Source organism: Octodon degus, unplaced genomic scaffold (genome assembly GCF_000260255.1).
Source record: "Octodon degus isolate 3935 unplaced genomic scaffold, OctDeg1.0 scaffold00070, whole genome shotgun sequence".
NCBI classification, from domain to species: domain Eukaryota; kingdom Metazoa; phylum Chordata; class Mammalia; order Rodentia; family Octodontidae; genus Octodon; species Octodon degus.
Window position 1 is genome coordinate 12115716 of NW_004524646.1, and position 16929 is coordinate 12132644.

At 43.4% G+C, this 16929-nt stretch overlaps 1 protein-coding gene across 1 annotated transcript in view; it reads left to right on the plus strand.

Annotated features, from left to right (window-relative positions):
• The window catches only part of Wdr25 (WD repeat domain 25), a 136110-nt gene that overhangs the window by 106058 nt on the left and 13123 nt on the right, over positions 1-16929 (plus strand). The gene's annotated exons all lie outside the window — the stretch shown is intronic.

Below are 16929 nucleotides of genomic sequence, written 5' to 3' on the forward strand. Positions count from 1 at the left end.
ATAGCTTTGACTTCATTTTTTCAGAACATCGCTCTGGTTCGCAGGGCTTGCAGAGGCCACCAGCAGTGCCTCCTGCCGGGGAGTGGCTCCGCTTGTCCTGCTGCTGCCTTCCCTGCAGACCCTGGCGTGCCTCCTCTGCATGTGAGGTTGTGCGGGTTGTACAATGCACACAGCATCTGGCTGAGGCGGGGGTGACTGGGCTGGAAGCCACCCTGCCCCTGGCGTGGGGTGGCTGCCCCCTCATGGGTGCTTGCGAGCTGACAGCAGCCAGGTACCTTCCCCTTATGCCTGTGTGTGGGGCCCAAAACTGCTGAGATGCCTGTGGTGGGGCATCCTTGGGGTGCCAAGAAGGTATAGGATAGAAGCCCCAAAGATCACTGGTAATCCCGGGGCACTCCACGACTTTAGAATGCAGGGGGGGGGGCACTCTGACTTTAAAGACAACGATCACGCTTTTGGCTGCTTGGACAGCAGAAGGCTATAAAGAGGAAATAGCTTACTAAATTTTAGCCCAGTCCCGGCCACCACTAACAGTTGGTATCCTTCATTCCAGCTTTTTTTTTTTTTTCATTCCAGCTTTTTAATGCATATATATTTACATTTTTATATAATTTCTCCCCCAGCTTAATATGATATCATTAGCATTTCCCATATTCTTAGAAAGGTTTTGGATGCTATAATTTTTAATAATTACCCAATATGCCACAATGTATTTAACTAGTCCTTTATTGTTGGCTATTTATAATATTTCTAGTGCTTGCTTTATTACAGCATCAAGGCAAACATCTAATTTCCTAGACATGGAATTGATCAAAGGGCTCATGTGGGCTTGAGGTTCTGGATAGCACTGCCTGCTGGCTTCCACAGAGGGGGCTGGGGTGAGGGTGGCGGGGGAGCTGGCAGGGCCAGAGCTCCGGGGCACAGGCAGTGGACAGCGAGCGGTCCTGTGGCCTGCAGCCTGTCTGTATCAGGGGGTCCCAGGACCTGGCTTCTGGGTCCTCATTGGGCCCCCGCACATGTGCACAGGTACACGACGCTTCTCCCCATGCCAGCCTTGCCAGTTCCCTGTGCACCATCATGGTGACTGCGTGAGGGTGTGGCCGGCTCACTGTCCCTCTGTCTCCTCCAGATTGTCCCTCCTTCAGGGCTGGCGGGCTCCTTCTTCCAAGGAGCCCTGGCTTTGGAGGGTGCACATGGGGCAGGGTGATGTCCTGGTGGCAGGCCGGGAACAGGGCATCTCTGTGGTCAGCCCAAGAGCTCCATCCGAGACCTTGTTTCTGGTTCATCAGCTCTGCCCTGCTGAGAGCCCCAGAGAGCCCTGGGGCCAGGTGGGGCTTTGCGTGTTGGGGTGACAAGTCCTGAGTCCATCCCTTCTGCCTGTCTCCAGCACCTCCCCTTTGGCTTCTGTAGCTTTGGGGGTGCTGAGGGGCTGGCATGCATGCTGAGGCTCCTCAGCAGGGCTGCTGGGTGGGAGCAGAGCCTGCGCTGTTAGAATCTGGGGTTAATGCTGCGCCGCTGTGGAGCGAGGAAAGCCAGCTCCTCACTGGAGCGGATCAGCTGCGCAGATACGTGTGTAACCGTCTATTTCTGCCTTCGTGCTTCCCTCACCTTCTGCATCCATCATTTAGAACTTCACAGTCTGTAGTGTGATGGTTTCTCCGTGCGGTTGTTCCTTGCTTGCCAGACTCAGCAAGCGCTAACTGAACAGCTACTCTGTGCCTTGTGCTTGGTGGTTTGGCCTGGGGTAGGCACGGAGGGCTCGGGGCCAGCGTTGAGCTGCAGATGGGTGTAGCGGTGGTAGTGCTTGCAGCTGGCCGTCGCTCTGGGCAGGACACTGTGCTCTCTGAACCCCTATGGCCCTGCCATCTGGACTCCCCGGCTGGCTGTCAGGAAGGACTGAGTGAGTGCCCTGAGGTTGCTCCCAAGTGCTGCTCACCCTCTCCATTTCTCCCCATGGTGATCACAGCAGAGCCTGCCCTCTGCACCCTGGTGACGATTGGCAGCTGGGAGCCGAGGCTGGGTGGGTGTGCGCTCCCCGTGCAGGGCTGCACCCGTGACCGTCAGGCCAAGTACCTGAGCTCCTGGCAGAAGATGTTCTGACCCAGTGCGTGACACGGGCATCTCGCAGGCTGATCAGAAGCCCAGAGAGACATGCTCCTGTGTCTTTGATTAATTTTTAAAGGGAAAAATGAATTAATTATAGCTGAATAAGTGTGGGTGCTCCGAATGCAGGGAAGGAACCAGATACGGGAGCTTAGTGTCATGGTGGGAGCCAAGCCCCAGGTGCCCCCAAGCAGTAGGAGATCTCAGGTCTCATGAGTCCCACTGTGACCTGGGCCAGTACCTGCCTTCCCAGCAACGGGCCAGGGAGTGACTCAGGCCCCCCAGGGGCATTCTGGGCTTCCCGGCTGGGGGATGATGTTGGTTGCTTTTCTCTGTGTCCCATCCAGCTCCAGAGCCCCTGCAGAAAGCTCTGGGCTGTGTGTGGAGTCATTCCCAGTGGTCTGTCCTAGGGATGCTGCGCTGCTGCCGGGCCCCTTGACGTGAAGGGAAGTGTGCAGGCAGAGCAGGGTGCGAGTGGCTGTCCTTCCTGGGCTCATGACACTGCCCTCAGGGCTGCCTGCCCACTCCAGGGAAAGCCATTGCTGGGTCTCACCTGGAAGGACCACCTCATGAGCCAGCCAGAGTGCTGCGGAGCCCCAGCTTGAGCAGAAGGTGCTTCCCTGGGCTCTGTTCTGGGGGCCTGCTCCCTGCTGAGGCTGGGTGGTCACACGGGCTCCTCGCTGTGGCTGACTTTGGTCCTACTCATGTCCTGAGCTGTCACTGAGCTTTCCTCATCTGGGGCTCTGAGCACCTCCCGAGGTGGAGAAAGAGGAGACCTGTCCTGTGGGGCTCCAGCCTCACCATCACAGGGGCAGCAGTGGGGACAGCATGCGTGCAGTGCGACGGGGGCTGCTGTGGAGGCGAGCTGCTGATTCTGGGTCGGGTATTTGGGAGGTTGGGCTTGTCGAGTGTTTTCAGGGATGCATAGGAGTCTTCCAGGAAGTGAGTCCAGCCTGAGGAATGTAAAAGACACAGTGGAACAGCAGGGCCTGACGGAGAGGAGCCTGCGAGCCCCTGTAGCCATTCCAGAGGGAGGAGCAACAACAAGGTCATCTTGGTGTTCTCAGCTGGCTAGGGCAAGGCCTCAGCCAGGTCCTTTCAGGTCATGACTCAGAGCCGAACACCCTGAGGGAGGTCGGGGAGACCAGGGAGACCCTCCCAGGAGACACTGGGGTGCCTCCCCTCCTGCCACCACCTCTGAGCCCGTCCTGCAGGAGCCCGAGCAGCACGTCCGTCACTCCTGACTAGGAAAGGGGAAGGTTTCCTCCCCAGCATATGGTTATTAAGCCGCGCCATCTTTAAGCCTCATTAAGGAGTGTTAAATGCTAATGAATTTAGAGAGGGGTGTCTTGGGGCCTCTGTTTCCTTGGAAACGTTTGAGAGCAGGTGCCTTATAATGAGCTGTACCTATTTTAAAAGTGAGCCGCCAGGGCTGCTTTGATAGGCTGGATCCCAGATGCTGATGGGCAAGTGTGAGCAAAGCCGGTGGAGGCCAGCGAGGTGCCGTGTGCTCTCTGAAGTATCATTTCTCTAGTGGTTTCTATAGAAACCACTGGCACCTAGGTAGGAGAGGCGCCGAGCACCAGGGTTTCACTTACACAGCACGACGCTGGCCTCAGCCTCATCCGCCTCAGCCCCAGTCTCTGGGCAGAACAGGACTGATAAATGTCACCACAGACATGATGCTGCTTCATTATGTCCGCTCTGTGCCTCCTGCTTGAGTTCAGCCGGTCCGGCTCTGCCTGCTATTCAGGCCCAGCTGATAAGAGAAAGAATGAGCATTTGTGGAGCTGATTCTTCCCCACAGAGCACTTCAAAGAAACTTTTTGTTATTGAAAAATTTAAATATATACCAAAACAGAAAGAGTGTTTAATGAACTTCCATGCTACCAGCATTCTGTTTCAACTGTTGGAAATTGATGCCAACTTTTTTTTTTAACCTGTGATCCACCCTTCTCCTGACAACTATCAAACCCTCACCACTGGATTATTTTGAGACAAATCCAGATGTCCTATCAGTTCATTTGTCAATATGTTTGTTTCCTTACAAGGTAAAGATTTGGGAATGATTATAATACCATCATTCCTTTTAACAATGTAGCAGCTATTCCTTAATGCTGTCAGCATCCAATCTGTGTTCACATTTCCCTGGTTGCCTCATAATTTGCTTTAAACAGTTGCCGTGTTCACAATCCAAACATTTGGCTGATAAGCCTCTTAAGTCTTGTTTAATCTAGATAGGTTTCTCTCCTACTTGTTTTCTTTGGAATTTATTTAGTGGGCAATAAACCAGTTGCTTGTTCTTTATTTTCCTGATTGCATCCCCGTGGTGTCATTTAACACATTCCTCTGTTCCCTGTACGTCTCCTGAATAGCTTCATTCCAAGCAGCTCCCAACACTACAGCTGCCTGTGAGCTGCCTGAGGCTTGTGTTCTGTTGCTGTGTCAGTTTTTGATGTGCCTCTGAGCTGTCACGCGTGCCCTGGCTCCCCTGGGTCATCCATTCACTTTCCAAGGTCCCAGTTACCCATTGTCCCCTGTGGCTCCAGAGTATGAAGTGGGACATCCCAGAAGCAAATGATCTGTGAACTTCCAGCTGCCCCGCCCTTTCTGGTACTGTCTCCTCCATCCCAGTCCCTTCACCTAGTGCATCCACAGTGTACTCACAGCCCTCCTGTGAGTTGCTTGGTAGCTGTCTTGGCTACTAGATCAACTTTAGTGTTGCCACACTCCTTGTTTTCAGGGAACATTTATTCTGTGCTTGATCTTAGCCAAAAGGCTGAGAAGCGATGGGGAACAATTATTTTAATTTATGACCTCAAGTTTAAGAATAATGATACCAGCAGTTCAGGTATGCCAAAGAGCAGCTGCAAAACTCTTCCTTTATGTGAAAAGGTAAAAGTTCTTAATAGAAGAGAAAAAAAAAATCATTTGCTGAGGCTATGACACTCCATAGTGCAGTAAGTTATTTTGAGAGAGACATAGTAAAATGTGTTATAATATTCTATCTTATTATTGTTGTTAATCTCTTACTGTGTCTTGTTTGGTTTTTTTTATGTGTTTAGTACAGGGTCTTACTTGTAGTGATCCTCCTGTCTCAGCCTCCCCAGTGCTAGGATTTCAGCTGTGTACCACCACACCCAGTCTCAGTGGCTCAGGGAACCTCGGGGTGGGGCCAGTGTGGCATGTGGTGCTGAGGATCAAACCCTGGTCCCTGGGCTTGCTAGGCAGTTGCTTAGTCCACTGAGCTGTCTCACTGGCCCTAGTGCCTGGTTTATAAGTGACACTGCATCATAGATGTGCGCTGTGATACGGTGTGGATGTGGTTTGTCCCCTAAGGGTCCATGCACTGTAAATGGGGTTCTTGGTGTGTGGAGAGGTGAGGCCTACTGGAGCTGGTTAGGTATTGGGAGATACATTCATGTCTTACTCTAGGATTCTAGACCATGAGTCAAGTAAAACCTCTTTATTGAGGTTACCTAGACTCAGCCATTCTTATATAGCGGTGGAAAATGGGCTTATACAGTGTACATGAAGAGGAACAGCCAGTATGTAGAGAGCTCGGTCCTGTGTGTCAGACAATACTGTGGAGGTTGGAGCATATTCTCTGGAGAAAGGGGACCACTGTGCCAACACTCCTTGTTACCTCGGAGGCAGTTGGCTGTGTGGATATTTTGGTTTCTTTACCCATTTACTTCTGATGGACATTTGGGGTTGTCTCCAGTTTAGCGCTGTTAGGAACGTCTCCTGTGACCATTCACGAACAAGTCTCTATAGATACATTCATCCCTTTGGGTAAGTGAGAGAATTGCTAAGTAGTATTCTGGGTATATGTTTAAATTTGTAACAAGTTGCGGAGTGATTTCCCGAGCAGATGCACCAGTCTGCCTTCCCAGTGGGGAGGTGATGGAGTTTCACTCGCCTCGTAGCGTGCTAGCGCCGGGCGTTGCCAGCTCTTCCAGCGGGGTGTGGTGCTGCCCACGTATGGCTCACCTGCTCTCCTTGCTGACCAGTGATGGTGAGAACCTGAGCTCTCAGCCATTTAACGTGGGAGGCGTCCGTGTAAACCCGCTGCCTATTAGAGAGGCCGAAGTTATTACTGAATTCTGGGGTCTTCATGGAGTCTGGAGTTAGGTTCTTATGTCTTGCAGATTTTGGGCCCTAAGAAATCTCAATTCGAAGGCTGAAAAGATTTTCTCCTCTGCTTCCTGCTATATATTGCATAGCTTTTGCTTATACGTATGGCCAGACTTCTTTCAGCTTAATGTAATTGTTCTATACAGTGTAAGGTGAGGTTGACTTTCTTCGAAGTGAACTAGCCAGTTGTCCTAAGTGCCATTTGGGGAAGATAGTCCTTCTCCAGCGATTGTTTTTGGGGCTTTGGTGAAAAAGGAAACTTCTCACGCAGGTGTGCGTCTCCTCTGGCTCTTCATTCTGTTTTGGTGAGTGATCTGTCATTTCTCACAGGCTGTCTTGGTCACTGTAGCTTTATAATTATTTTTTAAAAAATTTATTAGTGCAGTACATGTTTTCAGTAGCATTGTAGTTCTTAAAGCTGAGGAAAGCAGACCCTTCATTTTGAGATTCTTTTGGCTACTTTCACGTCTTTCCTTTCCCACCTAGATTTAACAGTCCACTGTCTCCTACTGAAAAAGCCAGGTGACGTTTAATTAGGGTAACTTCTGATCTGAGGTGAGCGCGGGAGAGCAGGTGTCTTCACGGCGCTGCCTGTGTGACCCCGGCCTGGTCATAGCGCGTGTGCCTGTGAAGACCTCTTCCGTTCTCCCCCGTGTTTTGCAGGTCTCTTGCTTCAGATTTATGTGTATTGTTCCATTTATTGCTTTAGAATTTAATGTTTCTGGACACTAGTGTGAGTGGAATTTTATTTTTGTTTTATTTTCCAATTTTTTGTTGTTAGTATATAGAAATAATATTAACTTTCTTGTACTATGTATCTTGTGACTTTTATTAAATTTGAGTTTTCCTAGCTTTTTCATAGACTGCCTAGGAATTTCAGTTTCTGTAATCATGCTGCCTGTGACTAATAACAGTTTTATAATTTCTTTCTTTTTATTTTTTGGTGCTGAGGACTGAAGCAAGGGCCTCCTGCCTCCTGGACAAGCGTTCTACCTTTGGGCTAACTCCCCATCCCGATACCTTCTTTCTGGTGTGTTCTTGGCTGCCTTTTTCTTGTTGTCTTACAATGGCGAGAGCCCCCAGCACGGAGTATAACAGAAGTGGTGAGAGCGGGTGTGTTTGTTTTGCTTCTCTCTTATGGGGAGAGCAGCCAGACTTTTACCGCCATGCATGATGTTTTTCATAGTTGTCCTAAGTCGGGGAGGAAGGGTGTGTGTGTGGGGAGAGTATTGCCCTATATTTTTAGTTTTCTGAACATATATATATATATATATATATATATATATACAATATTTTCTTATATCCTGTTAATATGTTGAAGTATGTTATTAAGATATGTTCATCCATGCATTTTTGGGGCAAACCTGGCTCAGTCGTGATCTTTTTTTTGTGGAACCGGGATTGAACTCAGGCCCTTGCACTTGCCGGGGAAGTGCGTATTCCACTGAGCCATCTCCCCGGCCCTCAGTTGTGATCTTTATCCTTATTATATATGGCTTAGGTCAAATGGCTGACAATTCTTTTTAAATTTTATTTTAAAGAGGAAAAACAAAAGCAAAAGCAAATAACAAAAACAAAGACAGAAACAGAGCAACATACAAAAATACATATGGTACAGAATTTTAAAACAAGAATACAAAATTAACAATGGCTGTTATGTATTTTGGTCACCACATCTGTTGCTCAGATTACCAGATGTAAATATGCAAGATTGCTCAAATATTTAAACATTAACTCTTCCTTTCAGTAAACCTTAATTTTTTTCTTGTCCTTTTTACTTTTTAATTTATTTTATTTTAAAGAGAGTATAATAATAACAGTTGATAAGACATTAGAAACGGTGCACATCTAGAAGAACAAGATGACAGGGATTCAACCGTGGTACACTATGGAGACATTATGATGTTTATACATGTGGGTCTGACTGACTTCACTTCTGAGGGTGGCTGCATCCATTTACCTATAAAGGCCTCAGGCTTTTCTTTATAGCTGAGTAATATACCATTGTATTAAAATACCACATCTTTTTTATCCATTCTTCAAGTGATGGGTATTTTGGGTGTTTCCAAGATTTGGCTGTAACAAGTTGTGCTGCAGTGAATGTGGGTGGACGTGTGTCACTGTGATATGTTTTCAGTTCCTTTGGGAAAATACCCAGAGGGGGAGCAGATGGGTTGAATGAGACTTCCAATGCTAGTTTTCTGAGGAGTCTCCACCCTGGATTAGTGGTTGTACCAGTTTACAGTGGAAAAAGTTTCCCTTTTCCCCACAGCCTCTTCAGTGTTTGTTATTAGTTGATTTCTTTATGACAGCCATTCTTTCTGGAGCGAGATGGAATCTCAATGTTTTAATTTGCGTTTCTCCAATGGCCAGTGCTGTGGAACATTTTTTCATATATTTATTTGCCATTTATATTTCTTCCTCTGAGAAGTGTGTATTCATCTTGGATGCCCATTTTTGGGTTGGGTCTTTGAATTTTGAGGACATGATATTTTTTTTTTAGTTCTTTATATATTCTATATATAAGTCCTTTGTCTGTATGACTGTTGGTTAAGATTTTTTCCCAATTTGTGTGTTGTTTTTTCACTCTGTTGATGATTTAACTCTCTTCCTACCCCTGTGTCTTCAAGATTTCCACATTTCTCTTCCAGTAGATTTAGTGTGTCTGTTTTAATGGTTAGATCTTTAATCCATTTTGACTTTAGTTTAGTGCATGGCAATAGACCTGAGTCTAGTTTTAGATTTTGGCATGTGGAGAGCCAGTTTTTCCAGTGCCATTTGTTAAAGAGGCTATCTTTCTTCTAGTGGACATGTTTGGTCCCTTGTAAGGATAAGGTGGCTGATTGTGTTTGTACTTGTATCTGCATCTTCTGATCTGTTCCATTGATAATCAGGTCTGTTTTTTTTTTTTTTTTTTTTTGTCAGCACCATGCTGATTTTATCACAGTAGCTTTGTTATATAATTTCAAGCCAGGGACTGTAATGCCTCCTGCTTTTCTTTGTTGGCCAGGATTGCCTTTGCTATTCTAGGTCTTTTCTGTTTTCTTTCTTTCTTTCTTTCTTTCTTTCTTTCTTTCTTTCTTTCTTTCTTTTTTTTCTCTTTTCTGGTTTGAAATAAGTTTTAGGAATGTTTTCTCTAGATCTGTGAGGTATGTTGATGGTATTTTGATAGGGATTGTATTAAATCTGTATAACAATTTTGGGAGTATAGCCATTTTCACAATGTTCTTCCTATCCAGGAACAAGGAATATCTTTCCATTTTCTGAAATCCTTAGATTTCTTTTTTCAGAGTATTGTAATTTTCATTGTATACATCTTTTACTTTCTTTGTTGCATTAATGCCTTAGTGTTTCATATTTTGGGATGCTATTATGAAGAGTATTATTCTTCTAATTTCTCTCTTGATGAGTTCATTGTCTATGTAGAGAAATACTATTGATTTTTGGGTATTAACTCTGTGTTGTGCTATACTACTGAATTTGTTTATTAATTCTTTTTTCCCCATAATTTTATTGATAAACAAATAGCAATGAGACAGTTTCAAATCAAATTGGTAGGATAGTTTCAATAATTAACACACTGCATACATTCTTCCTAGTGGTTAATTGCTGTACGAGATGCGGACATGATATCCTATTTACAAACACCATTAGAACAAATCATTCTATTCATTAAGAGAATGTGACCATATATTTATCCTAACCACTTTGAATACACAGATACAAAATAGACATTCATCTGTATACCTTTTTTTTGTTAATGTTTATTAATTCTAATAGCTTCTTGGTGCAGTTTTTTCTAGATGCTTCTTGGTCTTCCAAGTAGAGTATTATGTCATCTGAGAATAATGATAGTTTAACTTCTTCCTTTCCTGTTCTTTTTTTTTTTTCCTGTTTGTTTGTATTTTAGAGCAGGATCTACAGGGTCTCCCTATGTAGATCTGACTCAGTGATTCTCCTGTTTTCAGCCTCCCAAGTGCTGGGAGTACAGGTGTGCAGTACCACGGCCAGTGTCAGTCACAGTCTCAGTGTGCCCCGGGGGCAGGGATGGCATGCCACACTGGGATCTAACACCAGCCACTGCGCTCTGCCTAAGCAGGCACTTTAGTCCACTGAGCTATCTGGCTGGCCCCCTTTCCTGTTCTTATTCCTTTTATTTCTCTCTTTTATCTAATGGTGCTGGTTAATGACTCCAGAACTGCATTGAATAGGAATGGTGATAGTGGATGCCTTTCTCTTGTACTTGATTTTAGAATAAAAGCTTTCAGTTTTTCTTCATTTAGAATGATGTTGGCTGTTGGTTTGTCATAGATGGCTTTTATCATTTATCCTAATTTTCTGTAGGATTTTTTCATGAATGAGTGTTAGACTTTGTAAAAAGCTTTTTCTGCATCTACTGAGATGATCATGTGGTTTTTGTTTTGGCTGTATTGATATAGGGTATTACATGTACAGATTTGTGTATGTTGAACCATCCTTGCATCCCAGGGATGAATCCTACCTGGTCATGGTGTACAATTGTCCTCATGTTTTGCTGCATTCTATTTGCTAGTATTTTATTGAGGATTTTTGCTTCTGTGTTCTTGAGGGAGATTGGCCTGTAGTTCTCTTTTATGGTTGAGTCTTTGTCCAGTTTTGGTATCAGTGTAATACTTGTCTTCCTGAATGAGTTCGGGAGTATTGCTTCCTTTTCAATTTCATTGTAGATTTTGAGGAATCTTGGGATTAAGTCTTCTTGATTAAATTTAGAAATCATCTACATTTCTTGTAGAATTCTGCTGTGAATCTTTCAGGACTAGGGCTTTTCTTTGTTGGTAACATTTTTTAAAATTACGTTTTTATTTCATTGGCTGATATTTGATTATTTAGAGTTTTTATATCTTCTTGGTTCAGTTTTGGTAATTTGTAACATCTATCCATTTCTTCTGTGCTTTCCATTCTGTGAGAGTAAAGATTTTCAAAGTAATTATTGATGATTTTTTGTATTTGCACAGGATCTGTAGTAATTTCACCATTTTTCTTTCTATTGCTTGAATTTGAATTTTTTCTTTCTTCTTTTTGGTGAGGTTAGTTAGCGGTTCATCAATTTTATTTAATCTTTCAGAGAACCAGCTTTTTGAACATTAATTCTTTGTATTGTTTTCTTTGTCTTAATTGCATTAATTTCTGCTCTAATCTTTATGACTTCTTTCCTTCTGTCTTCGGGATTTTGGCTTTGTTTGCTGTTTTTCTTCTAGAATCTTGAGGTGCTGCATTAGATAATTTATTTGTTCTCATTCTGTTTTCCTAGTGTGTGAGTTCACCACTATAAATTTCCCCTTGAGAACTGCTTTCCTTGCATCCTACAAATTCTGTTAAGTTGTGTTTGAATTTTTGTAGGCTTGTAGATATTGTTTAATTTCCTGTTTTATTTCATCTGTAACCCATTGGTTGCTGAAGAGGGTGTTATTTAATTTACATGTGTTTATAGGGTTTTTGAGATTTCTTTTGTTATTAATTTCCAGTTTGATTGCACTGTGGTCAGGTAATATGCAAGGGATAATTTCTGTTTTCTTGCACTTACTTAAGGATGATCTATGGACTGGTATGTGGTCTATTTTAGAGAATGTTCCATGTGCAGCTGAAAAGAATGTGTATTCAAATGTTGTTGGGTTGAACACTCTATAAATATAATTGGTTTAAACACGCTAAACCAGACTTATTCAAATGTCTGGTTTAGTTCTGCTACCTCTTTGCTAACTTCTTGTCTATTTGACCTATCCTTTTTAGATAAAGGGGTCTTAAGGTCCTCTGTTAAGACTGTGATCTTTGTTATTAGATGTTTCATGTCCTTTATAATTTGTCTTGACAATGTTGGGTTGCCCCCATGTTTGGTGCATGCATATTTATGGTTGATATTTATTCCTCTTGAAGTTTTCCCCTAACCAGAATGTAGTAATCTTGTTTATCTTGTTTGATCATTCTTGTTTTAAATTTCCTGTTGTTTGTGAACAGAATAGCTACCTCTGCTTTTTTCTGAGTTCCTGGGCCATGTAGTATTGTTTTCCATCCTTTGACTTTCAGCCTATGAATTTCTTTTTGTGTTAAATGTGTTTCTTGTATGCAGCATATTGTTGGATTTTGTTTCTTGATCCACTCTGCTAATCTATGTCATTTAATTTGTGAATTGAGTCGATTTACATTGTGGTTATAATTGACATGTATTGGCTTATGGTTGGCATGCTATTTTCCTGCTTTTGGTTCCCTACTTCTCTCATGTGTTTAATGTTTGCCCTATTTGATGTTTTCTTTCTGTTGTTGTTCCTGGAATTTTGGTCGTTTTGATCTCATTCTAAAATATCTTTTAGTATTCTGTGTAGGGTTGATTTGGTCGTCATGAATTTCTTTAGTTATTCTTTGTCATGGAATTATTTTACTTCTCCATTAATTTTGGAAGAGAGTTTTACAGGGTATGTCAGTCTGGGTTTGAAGTTCTGTTCTTGTTGAACTTGGTATACTTTGCTTAGTATTCTTCTTGACTTGATGGTTTGAGTTGAGAAATTTGCTATTATTCTGATAGGCTTTCCTTTAAATGTGATCCAGTTCTTTTCTCTAGGAGCTTTTAGTATGTTGTTCTTATGTTGAATTTCTGGGATATTGATTATTATATGTCTGAGAGTAGATTTAATTGGGTTGATGTTAATTGGAGTTCTGTATGCCTTGGTTAGCTGAATGTCAGATTGTTTCTCCATACTTTGGAAGTTTTTTGCTATTATTTCTGCAAATATTCTTTTTATGACATTTGTGTTGGATCCTTCTTTTTCACTGATGCCTGTTAGTCTTACGTTGTTCATCTTTGTATCATCTTATAGCTGTTATTATTATCTGTTCCTTGTTGTTTTTAAGGGATCTTTCCTTTCTTGGTCACTAGCTGTCATGCTATCTTCAATGAAGTCTGAAAGTCTATCTTCACTTTCATTCAAAAGGTTTTGCCTTTTTTTAAAAAAGCCTTTTATTTATTTTTTTAGTACAGAATCTTGCTACGCAGCTCGGACTTGTAGTGATCCTCTTGTCTCAGCCTCCATAGCACTTGGATTGCAGGTGTGCACCACCACACCCAGTGTTGGAGGCCAGCACGATCCCCCTTGGATTCCAGGGTGTGCATAACATGCTGTACTGGGAATTGAACTTGGCTCCTTGTGCTTGCCAGGCAGCTGCTTAGACCACCGAGCTATCTCCCCAGCCCAGGTTTTGCCAAGTTTTAGTGGAAACATTTTTGAATCTGCTTCATGCATTCTATTTATTTCCTATGTCGATCATTCAATGTTTCCATTTTTGTTTTCCTTTATTTTTTAAATCAATGTCTCCTTTAAAAGCACTTAGTAATTCTTTCATTATAGTTATCATTTATTTTTTGATCTGGGAGTTTATTCTGATCTGATTTCCTCTACACCCTTCTGCAGTTGTTTCTTTACTTCAGTTGCTATTATTTCAGAGATTTCAAGTGTGCGACTTACAATTCTTTCCATGCTGATGTCTCCTGGATTTGTTCTGGGTGGGCTGGGAGCCTGAGCTTGTATTTTCTTTCATCGTGTCATTTGCTGTTTCAGAGAGAACTCCTGATTTTGATTTCTGTGATACCTTTCGTGAAATTTTGATGGTAGGGCACTGTATCACTGCAGTCAGAGCCGCTCTGTGAGACTCTGTTCTTTAGATAGCTCTCCTGTCAGAGATCGTTTTGTGTGTCCCATGACTGTGCCTTCTCTGTTGGTGGAGAGTGGCATATTGATTTCTGTTTGGCATTGTCCTCTGCACGTGGTGTAGGGCTTTGGTGAGGTTATTACCCAAGTGCCTCCCCGTATTATTCCCCAAGACAAAACATGTGACTAAGGCACATATGACATCGAAGTCACGATAGTACAATTAGCAGTATTAATGACAGCAAGCAAAATGTGGAGATTCACAAACTTTGGTAATTAATGGTTTTGTATTTTAGACCATAGGAGCCAACACTATAGCTATATAGGAAAGCAGATTGTAAATCAGGAATTTGTATGTAAGCTAGTTCCCCAAGTCCCATTGGGGCACCTCCCCTGCATGTACCTGGAGTCGTGCAGGCAGACTAGTTCACCCAAGTTACCTCCTGCCACCCCTGTGCCGTGAAGATCCTCTCTGTAGGTCTGGGCTGCAGTCGGAGCCCCGCTGGGCCCAGTAGTACGCTGCTGCCCCTGGGCCCAGATGCACGCCTTGGCTCCTCCTCCTGGGCCTGTACCACTGAACTTGGCCTGGCCGCGCTTAGCCAAAGTCGGCCCAGCCAGGCCTAGCTGCAAGCCTCGGCTCCTCCTCCCCGGACTGTGCCACTGGTCTCTGCCCACTGGGCCTAGTCGCAAACCTCCTAGATCCATAGTGATTGTTAGTCTATTCCTTGTATTCTGTTGTTTGGATGAGCAATGAGTATTGCCCTCAGAAAAGTGAATTGAGTGTGGTCGGTACTCTTGTTTTCTAACTGTGTAGCATTGGCATTATTTCTTCCTGAAATGCTTGATAAAATGCACCAGTGGTAATATCTAGCTATAAGTTTTCTTTATAAGATACTTAATCACAAAGAATTTACAAGTGTATGTATATAGGGTGGTTTGGTTTCTGTCTCTTTTTCATTAGTGTTTGTATCCTTTTAAGGGATTTTTCTGTTACCTGAATTATCAGATTTGTTGCCCTACTGTTGTTCTGTTAGCTGTTTTTCTTTTTAGGTACTGGAAATTCAATTCCCAGGCAGGTGCTTCTGCTGCTGAGCTCCACCACTCCCTGCCATTGTTCCATTTATCTTTTGGTGAATGTTTATCTTTTGGTGGCTGTAGGACACTTAACTGAATGTTTATCTTTTGGTGGTTGTAGGACACTTAACTACAGTGGTCAGGCTGAGTGTCACTTAGCATCTCCACCCGAATGTCCTGCCCCAGCGTCTAAGGTAGAACAGGGTTGGGGACCTGCCCATTAGCTCAGTTGTTTAAATGCCTGTTCAAACAAAGCAGTCAGGCTCAGGATGCTGTGGTTCGATCCCCATATCCTCATGCCTTACCAGACCTGCCCTGAAGGCATCCTGAACCAGCCCCCCCAAAAAAAGAAAAGAAAAGAAAAGAGAAAGGTAGAACAGGGTTGAGGGGGTGAATCCTTGTGTCTATCAGAACAGTCTTCATCTGGCCTTCCTCATGCTCATATCTTGCCCTTTCCCTTTTACATTGTTTTTGAAGATATGATTGACACACAGGAAACGACATGTTTGGAATGTAATGTTTGCTAAGATTGGTGTGTATTTCCATGAACCCACTACTGCGCTCCGGGCAAGTCATATGTGCCTCAGCTACAGAGCTGTTGTGCCCCTCAGCTTATGTCTCAGTTACTCTTCTCTCATTGCTGGGACAAATACCCGACACTCAAAATGGAGGAAGGAAAGGTTTATTTAGCTCACAGTTAGTAGAGGTTTCAGTCCATACTCCGCTGGCTCCAAGGCAGAGCGCTGTGTGGCAGAGGGCAGCAGTTCATGGTGGTGGAAAACAGCAAAACTCAAGAGAAAAAGGGAGGAGCAGCTGCAGCAATGGCTACAGAGAGCAAGTCTGACTCCCTTAAGCTGCCTTCAGGCTGTCGGCCCCAGACTGGGTGTAGCACTCACACCCAAAATCCCAGCAGCACTTATACCCATAATCCCAGTGGCTCATAAGTTAAGCACAAACTCTAGAAGTCTGCCTCATGACTGCATGAGGCTTGGCGGCGGGAGGGGGGGGGGCGGCAACTAGACACAAACCATAACAGTTTACTTCTAGAATTTGCATAGTTTGGGGCCTCATATTAAAGTGTGTGATCCAATTAGCATTCATTGTTCTAGGATGCTAGCTGTGAGTGGAGGTCAGTATTTCTGACTGATGTTTGGTACTCTCCCAGCTTTTGCTGAAAACAACATCTATTCTGTATGCCTCTGTGGAGGGATCGGAGGAATATGTGTAGGTCTATTTTTGTATTTTCTCTTCTGTTCTGTTAGTTTCTTTGTCTCTGTACTATTGTGTTTATTACTGCAATCATAATGAGTCTTGAAATCAGCTCGTGTCTTTCAATTTACTTCTTTTTCAAAGTTGTTTTGGGTAATCTAGTCCTTTTTGTATTCACATTTCAATTTTACAATCACTTTGCAAATTTCTAAAAAAACAAAACAAAACAAAACCTGCTTGAACTTCGAATGATATTATATCTAGTCTATAATTTGAGAGCCAATTGCGCTCTTAACAATTTTGAGTCTTTCAGTCTATGAGCGTAATAACCTTCTCCATTTACTTAAATCTTTAATTTCTATCAGTGTTGTTTGATAGTTCTCACAGCACAGATCTGCCACCTTCCTCGGTCAGAGCCATCTCAGTGTACTTAAACTGTTGATACTATTGTAAGGAGCATTTTAAAATGTCCACTTCTGATTGTCATTGTTAGTGGCTAGAAATCTAAAGAGTGGTTATTTGAAAATTCATCTTGAGTTCTGTAGCTCCACTAAACTCATTGTTTCTGGTTGCTTCTTTCTAATTCTGCTGGATTTTCTATACACAGGATCATGTTATCTCTGGATAAAGGTGTGTCTTAGTTACTCTTCTCTCGTTGCTGGGACAAATAGCCGACACACAAAATGAAGGAAGGAAAGGTTTATTTAGCTCACAGTTACTGGAGGTT